This window comes from Micrasema longulum, unplaced genomic scaffold (assembly GCF_059751315.1).
Source record: "Micrasema longulum isolate JH-2025_06_02 unplaced genomic scaffold, ASM5975131v1 h1tg000740l, whole genome shotgun sequence".
Taxonomy (NCBI): domain Eukaryota; kingdom Metazoa; phylum Arthropoda; class Insecta; order Trichoptera; family Brachycentridae; genus Micrasema; species Micrasema longulum.
This window is the reverse complement of record NW_028277934.1, coordinates 359,576-367,790: the sequence shown is the minus strand read 5'-3', so window position 1 is coordinate 367,790 and position 8,215 is coordinate 359,576.

Here is an 8,215-nt window from a genome sequence, read left to right as displayed (position 1 = left end):
CAAAATAATTTTAACATGCTGTTTTTAAATCAAATAAAAAAACAGATTACATAATTTTGTTTGAAAAAATATAACAATATTTTAAGTGAAATCATTGAAAATAAGTAAAAAAAAAACATAAAAAGGGGGTTTTTACTGTATGTATTGAATTTGTGATTTGTATGTATTGAAAATGATTATTATTGAACATTCAATCTGTTTTAAGAGTAATAAGTAGTTAACCCGAAGGCTTTACTGTTATTGCATTTTACTAAGGTTACGGTGCACATACAACATCTATAACTGTTTTTTTATGTTAAAAGTATCGCATACCTTTCATAAATTGTTCCCACTGAAGATATTTAATAATATTAATGAAACTAACTACGTATATGTTATTAATTTGATACGTAATGACGTACACCAAACATATTATAATAACCCAAATAAGTATCCTTAAAACAATGTGACTCTAAATTTAGTTCAATAATATAACTAAATACAGGTAAACATCTTTTTATGCCGGGTTAGGGTCCGTGTTCAAAGTCTAAGAACAATTTTAAATGTATATTAATACATATCCAATGTATTATAATCAAAATAAATTATAAATGTATTTCACAAATAATGTTTTTTTTTTTAAATACTATCTTACCAGTTCGTGGGTACTAAATTAAATTCTCACACTTTTTTTTAAAAAAGCATCAAAATTCATTTGCTTTGATTGTTGCTTCCTTTGCAGAATCATAGCATAAACTACAAATATTTGAATGTTCTTTTAATTTTAATAATAATAATATAAGCATACCTTTTTTCTTTTCTTAAAAACAAAACGAAAACTAACTCTGAAAGAATTTCACACACACAATAGGCTGCTCGTGTACGTGGTAATAGAATAAAACAACGTGTAAAAGTGTGTTAGCTATTAGAATCACGGCGCCTACTGTCGGCCGAACCGGGGAATCCCACGCCGGCACCGAGAGGCGTAATTGTAAATCGGCATAAATCGAACCGGCCCAAAACAACGTTGACCTGTATTTACTTCTTCCTCTTGGTTTAGGTCGTATGACCTGTTTGTGACAGTGGGCTGTCCTGGGATGGTGATAACCAGCTGTCCTTCCGTCTTTTCGGTGGTCGTCCTGGTAGTCTTCTGCTGCTAGGGTTTTCAGGCTTGGTAATTTTCACGAGCCTCGTATCTCCCATGTGGTCCACACGGTCCCTCCGAAAGCGCATTCTGTTCCCACCCCATTTCACTATGTCTTCAACACCACAGACAAACCTTGTCATCTCATTTCTGATCTGGTCTCGAGTTCTGCCTGCGATGAACCATATTTACTTTGTGTAAAATCACAACATTAATTTAGTCTGCCGACTGGTTTCAAAACAAGACTGTTCCTTTGTCAAAGCTTAAAAATAAGCCAACACTAATATTTTAATTCTTACCAAATAACAAGTAGATACCTAAAAACACATCTGCCAACATTTTGTGTTCACATCAAATAAAAGATTTAAATAACTCCTTACAAATGTTTAATGATAAAAAATATATTTTAATTCTAGTACCTATGAGAGCTCTCATGTCTTTTCTGAGAAATGGTAGCTTGACCCTATCCCTTCTCAATATTTCCTAGTATTAATGAGGAAGTTCAGTGATTTTTTATATGGTATTATCATCTTTATGATTTTTTTGAGTTTCGTTATTTTTTTAATTACTCTGCGCGTGACGTCACTAGTTCTCTTCGGCGAGTTGTCCTTGTCGGTGGATTGGCTTCCCAGAATTCGGTTACCTATCACAACACTATAATTGGTTGATTTAGAAAAACTTGTGATATCATTTTAAGTAGTTTGTTTTTTTTTTTTTTTTCATAAATTTTAGAGAAACTTCGCCGTTTAATTAAAGGCTCTAATGTTTAACAAAATATTTTTTTTATCCAATTTTCCGTAGCACTGAACTTCTTTATTCATCTGAGTTAATTTTATTTCAGTAAGAAGCGGGCTTAGATTAAATAGCTTCGCACAATAATATCTACTTTCTGGAAATATATAACATATTCTTTTTGGTATAAACAGTAAGAAGGGTAAAAATGTAAAAAAACAAAGCGCAAATTTACATTTCAATAAAATTATTTTATATCACATGCGCAGTAATAATGATTCACATTGAATACATTTTTGCTGTAGTCTGGATCAAATCGCCTGTCCTTTCAGCCAATAAATATTGTATAACTTTGTAAACATTTATCATAGAGAATCAATCTCAGTAATTCGCCGTTCGACTATCGTCGGATAGTATACTACTATAATCGGACATTATTTTTACTAATCGATTCGAATCAAGACTCGACTTAGTTCCTTAATAAAAATTGATTCAGAAGGCGAAAATTCATGACTAATGGATAACAGGAAGTTCTGAGGAGTATGCGCCTCATTTTTCTGAAGAGCTCAAAAATAAATCTGACGATGGAGACAATAAATTTCAACAGACTGCAGTTCGTACAGTGAAATCGGAGATGCACTTATAGTTGGGATCAGGTTAAATAATTCATAAACATAGTTTATAATTGTATGTAATTTTTGTTAAAAAAATGTATTAATTAAACTGTAAGATGCAGGTACAAATTCCTAAATGAAAACTTTTTTATTAAACATGTTTTAAATTTTACCATATTTTGTATGTATCACTATAATCCGCCGTTTTCACTTATCGAACACTTGCTTATTTTTTAGGGTGGCAGGTTACGGAGAGAGTACTGTACTATAAATGTACTCCTTGCATAAAATTTCATAATCTACCAACTAGCAACATTATATTAAAATACTTTCTCTATTAATATTTTTATTATACTAATTAAATTTGCACTCAGAACTATTATTATTTTGTACATTATACAAGGTATAACAAGTTATCCAGATACACTGTAATTAGTGTGCTAATAATGTGCTCTATGCACCATGAAATGTGAACGACTTTCTATAGAATGAGGAAGTTCAGTGGTATTTCTTTAATAGACTATAAAACTAAACCAATTAGCATTATCATTGCTATAATTTTTTAAGTTTTCTATTTTTTTTAATTACTCCACGAGTGACCACTAGTTTCTGTATGAAAAATATAATATTTTTCCATTTTTTTTTTCTAAACATGTTCAATTACAGATTCAGACGAAGACGTTTTGAATTTTAATACAAATACAGGGTGTTCTTTAAACCATGTCACATCCAAAACCACGATGGTCAGTATGGGCAACAAGACATATTGGCATATTTAAAAAAATATTTAGAATGCAGAAATTTTTTAATAATAAAATATTTAAAAAACAAATGGTTGCTTACTTCTGCAGGGGAGAAGCGAGGGGGTGTGGCCATGTGGATGACTGTGTATCAGACTCCCCCTCCCCTCGCTGCTCGCTTGCAGAAGTGAGCAACCATTTGATTTTTTTCAATATTTTATTCGTTCTAAACATTTATTTTAATGTGCCAATGTCTTCTTGCTCATACTGATCATCGTGGTTTCGGATGTGATATGGTTTAAAGAACACCTGTATACACATTTTCATAAATAAATATCAATGTTAGTTTATGGCGTCTCTATATGTACCGATGAAGATAGCATTCATAACCGCGGCGCCGGTTGGTGGGTTGGCTTCCCGGAAATCTGTCACAATACTCTATCATCGGTTGATTTAGAAGAACTTGTGATGTTTAAAGTAGTTCATTTTTATGAATTTTTTCATACATTTCAGAGAAACAATACTTTGAGTTTGTCCAAATTTTTGTAGACAAGGACTGGATTTAACTCCCTGAGGAGCTGTTAATATTAACATATTACAACAGAGATGAATAACACTTAAGATAAGGTAATTAATCATATTGTTTTAAATGCTCTGTATTACTTATAATTATGCTTACATGTATGTATATTTAATTGTATTTGTAACTAATATGTAAAAGGCACTAAGTGCCGTTTATTTCAATAAAATATAGAAGTCTAGGCATCTACAGGGCTTATGACCTGTCAATGGCTGGTTTAATATGTTTAATTAAACCAACAAGCTACAAAAAGTGGCTTGGTGGGATTTTAGTTTTAGTAAAAATATAACAAGTGAAATTTTTTTTAAATTGTAAAAATGTATAATTATGCTATTAAATAAATAAATAAAAAAATATATATCTTAACAGCTCCTCAGGGAGTTAAATCCAGTCCTTGACTACAAAAATTTGGACAAACTCAAAATATTGTTGATAAATCCACCTGGTCCACGAAGAAAAGAAGTACAGAAATTGAAAAAAAAAAAAATTTTCAGGCGTTGCCTAGTGTGTAGGTGAAATAATTCAATTAAATGAATCTCACCCGCATTAATAAAGGTTTCAGCTCTTTAACTTCACAAACATCAACAGATGAAAGAATTGAAGGAATATAGATGTTCAAATATAGGCAGAATGGTGAATGTTACACAGTGTGTAAAGTGGCCACTTAAACCAGCCATTGACAGGTATTAGGCCCTGTAGATGCCTAGACTTCTATATTACCTTTTCTTAAGTGTTCTTCATCTTTGTTGTAATATGTTAATATTAACAGCTCCTTAGGGAGTTAAATCCAGTCCTTGTCTACAAAAATTTGGACAAACTCAAAATATTGTACAATTAAATGCTCGAATTTTTACTGCATATGAGAAAACATTTTTTATGTCCAATTTCTTAGAAGTTTCATCAGTGGACAATTCAAATGTATTCTTTATTACTCAACATATGCATTATTTTGGTAAGTTTTCCAGATACCTCAGAGGAAGGGGGGCATACTGTCAACAAATGTTTGTGGACAAGGCTAGATTCCACTGCCCGGGGCGTTACCAAGGTTGAAATTTATTGCAACAGAGGGGGAAAACATTTTTGAGAAGGGAAGTCTTGGCATTTACAGGGCTTACGATCTGTCATTTTAAACCAGCCAATGACAGGTCATAAGCCCTGTAAATGCTTAGACTTCCATATTCCCTTCACAAAAATGTTTTTCCTCTCTGTTGCAAAACATTTAAATATTAATTTTATTGAGTATGTTTCAATTGACCTGCATTACATTTTTCATAAGCTAACTTATTGATGTACAAAAACTATTAAAAATTGTCATAAAACTTAAATGTGTCGGAACCAGCACTGCCCAAGTGCGGGAGATGCGAGGGAGAGTTTTGTTGGGCATTCCAATACCCCTGATTAACGACCCGAGTCATCGGATGATTTGATATTTACTATAGTTGGGTAATATGTCTTCAGCTTCGGTAACGTATATAATCCGCTCCGAGGAGTCACCGACTTCCTGGTACTCCGCGTCCGGAGATTCCTGGCAGAAAAACAGCTCCGAGGAAACCTGGCCCTCGGCCGCGGCGGCCAGCAGGACCTCGAGGTTGGTCTTGGCTCGTCCGGCCTTCTCAGGTGGGTCGTCGTGGATGATGATGATCTGGTGGGAGTCCTCTCCGCCGTCCTCGCTCGGCGAGTAGCCGTCGTCATCGGCCGTGATCCATTCCACTCTCTGTTCTTCCGCATCGGACAAACTGGATGGAAATAAATCGGAGCCTACTTTTTTATTGTCATATTGTGAAATTATCATAATGCTCGAGGAAACACTTTTTTTAATGTTAGAATCGACCGATATTTGTATCATTTTCTGGAGATGAGCTTGCTTAGCGTCGAGGTTCTTCCTTTTTCTCGTAATCCTTTTAATTTTGGACCTATCAATTGGCGGACGGTAACCGACGGGCAAAAGACCGAGCTCAGAGATGTCCACGAGGTCGGGTTCCCGCAGCGTCATGCAGTTGCGGGAGAAGAGCTCCAGCGGGCGCCGGCCGAGCCGGGCGCGGGGCTGCGAGAACACTCTGCACACGGACCACTCGAGGTCGCGCATGCCCGCGCGGGTGGCGGGCATGGACAGCAGCGGACGCACGGTATCCGACACGTCCGACAGTTGTCTCTTGAACTGGTTGGGCGGTATCATGATCATCTTGTCGGTCACGCCGTAACATCTCGTACCACCCCTGGTTCCGGAGTAGATGGAATATTTTTCATCGTTAAAAGCTGACTGTTTGTATCTGCTGAGCTTTTCTCTATAACAGGTTGACAGAGTCAGTCTGGATTTACGTAATCGGAAACTTCGGTCTATCTTGGCTAACTCTGGAAATCCGGCTTCCGGTATAATGGCCGATGGCGTGTCATCCTGAGGTTCTGCGAGATATTCCGTTTCTTGAGCGTTTTGTACAGCTTCGCAAATCTCTTCGTTGCTTTCGGACCCAGCTTCGGCTACAAACGTTTCGCAACCGAGAAATGAATCAACGCAAGTTTCAGCGAGATGCGTCATTACTATATTTTCATCTTCCAAACACGGTACGAGAACATGCGATTCATTGTCTATTATAGAATGTAATAAACCACTAGTGCTGTCAATGTCAGTGTAATGCGCCGAAGACGATATATCCTCATCTTCATCGCTATTCTGCTCCCGTTTTAATTGTATGCCATAAGCCTCGGATCCATTGGTTACCATTTCGTAATTAGAAAACAGTTGGTTCTGACCAGCAGCCAAAATTACCTTATTTAAATATCTAGAATCTAGTAAAAATACGTTTCCTTCCATTGTGACCCTTCTGATAATTTTAATGTAGTTTTTGTGAAGAAAGAAAATGAATTTGCATCGTTTCCATTTCACAAATCACCTCGTCTTATATACATAGATATTTCTTAATAAAGGAAAAAAATATAAAATCTCCGATATAATTATAGGTTTTTAAATAATTAAATACGAACTGCAACATTAATCCATCACTGTCAAGGATGGCAATTATTGCAGTCACAGACTTAAGATATATAATATATATTCCTTGCAACAGTAGCACAGATTTTCACGTTGTCAACGTCAAAATATTTTTTATAATGTCAAAATGTTAAGCACAGAATTTGTTTTCAAATTCAAGTTTGGTGTTATTGTCTATGTTTTATCCAAAATCCAACGGGGTTAGTTGATTAAATTTTAACGGGGGGATCACGGGTAGGGGAATAAATGGAAAATGAAAAAGATTGTATGTTATGGAGTACTTTGGTTATTTGAGAGATAGATAGCGCCGAGGTTGAGAAAATTAAGATAAGATTTGATTATCTCGGAGGCTGTAAAAATCAAATTCGGCGTTCGCGCATATGAATAGATGGAAGCTATCCGTCTCTCTGCTTAATTAGAGGAAGCGGGAACATCCGCCGATCGAAAACTTAAGATTTATAAAAACAAATATTCTTATGTATCGTATTATCAGCATTCTGGTTTTTTAATGTTTTGTATTTCTGAAATTACTCAACGTGTGACGTCTCCAGTTCCACTTCCACTACGTCGGTTCTGCCATTGACAGTAAGTAAATCTTCAACAATTATCTTATCATTGGTTGATTCATATGAACTAGTGACGTCGTTTAAACTAGTTCGTTTTTATTAAAATATTTTTTGGTATTTTTTTGTACATTTTCAAAAAACTTTGTTGTATAATTTGATGCTCTAAATTTTACCGCACTTAAGAAAACATTTTTGTATATAATTTCCCATAGGGCTGAAGTAACTCATTAATTGAATTATTTTTTATTCCCATGATTTACTTAAATCTAAAGATTTCTCAAGAGTGTAAGAGCTATGATTTAATCAATTTATATTTCATTTTATGAAAAACTTTTAACTTATAAGAGAAAGACACATTTTTTTCTGGACTAAGTTTTTATCAAAAAAATGAAAATATATATGATAAAACGCATAAACAATTTTTTTTTAAACTCAGTCACTTGTGCCCGGAACACATTGTATATCTCATGAATATATTATATTTATATTCGTGAATATCAGACCAGCTAATTTTTATTCAAACTCAACCGGATAGTGTCATAACTACTGATGTGCCGTTTCTGGAATGTTTCGCTTGGCGGGAATGTTCTCCGTAACTTCCCGGGAACATTCTAGGGGACTCGAAATTTACGGAAATTTATTAATCTGTATACATTTATGCATTTGTCGGTCTCGTGGTGTAATGGTCAGCGCGTTTGCCTACCATGCAAGAGGTCTCGGGTTCGATTCCCAACATGGTTGATTGATTGATTGATTTGAAATATTTATTTAAAAGGGTGTTTTCATACTAGAATACTTCATAGTCCCTTGATTGGTACCGAAATCGTAAGACTGATCATCTTACCTTTATGTAACAAAAATGATCAAGATT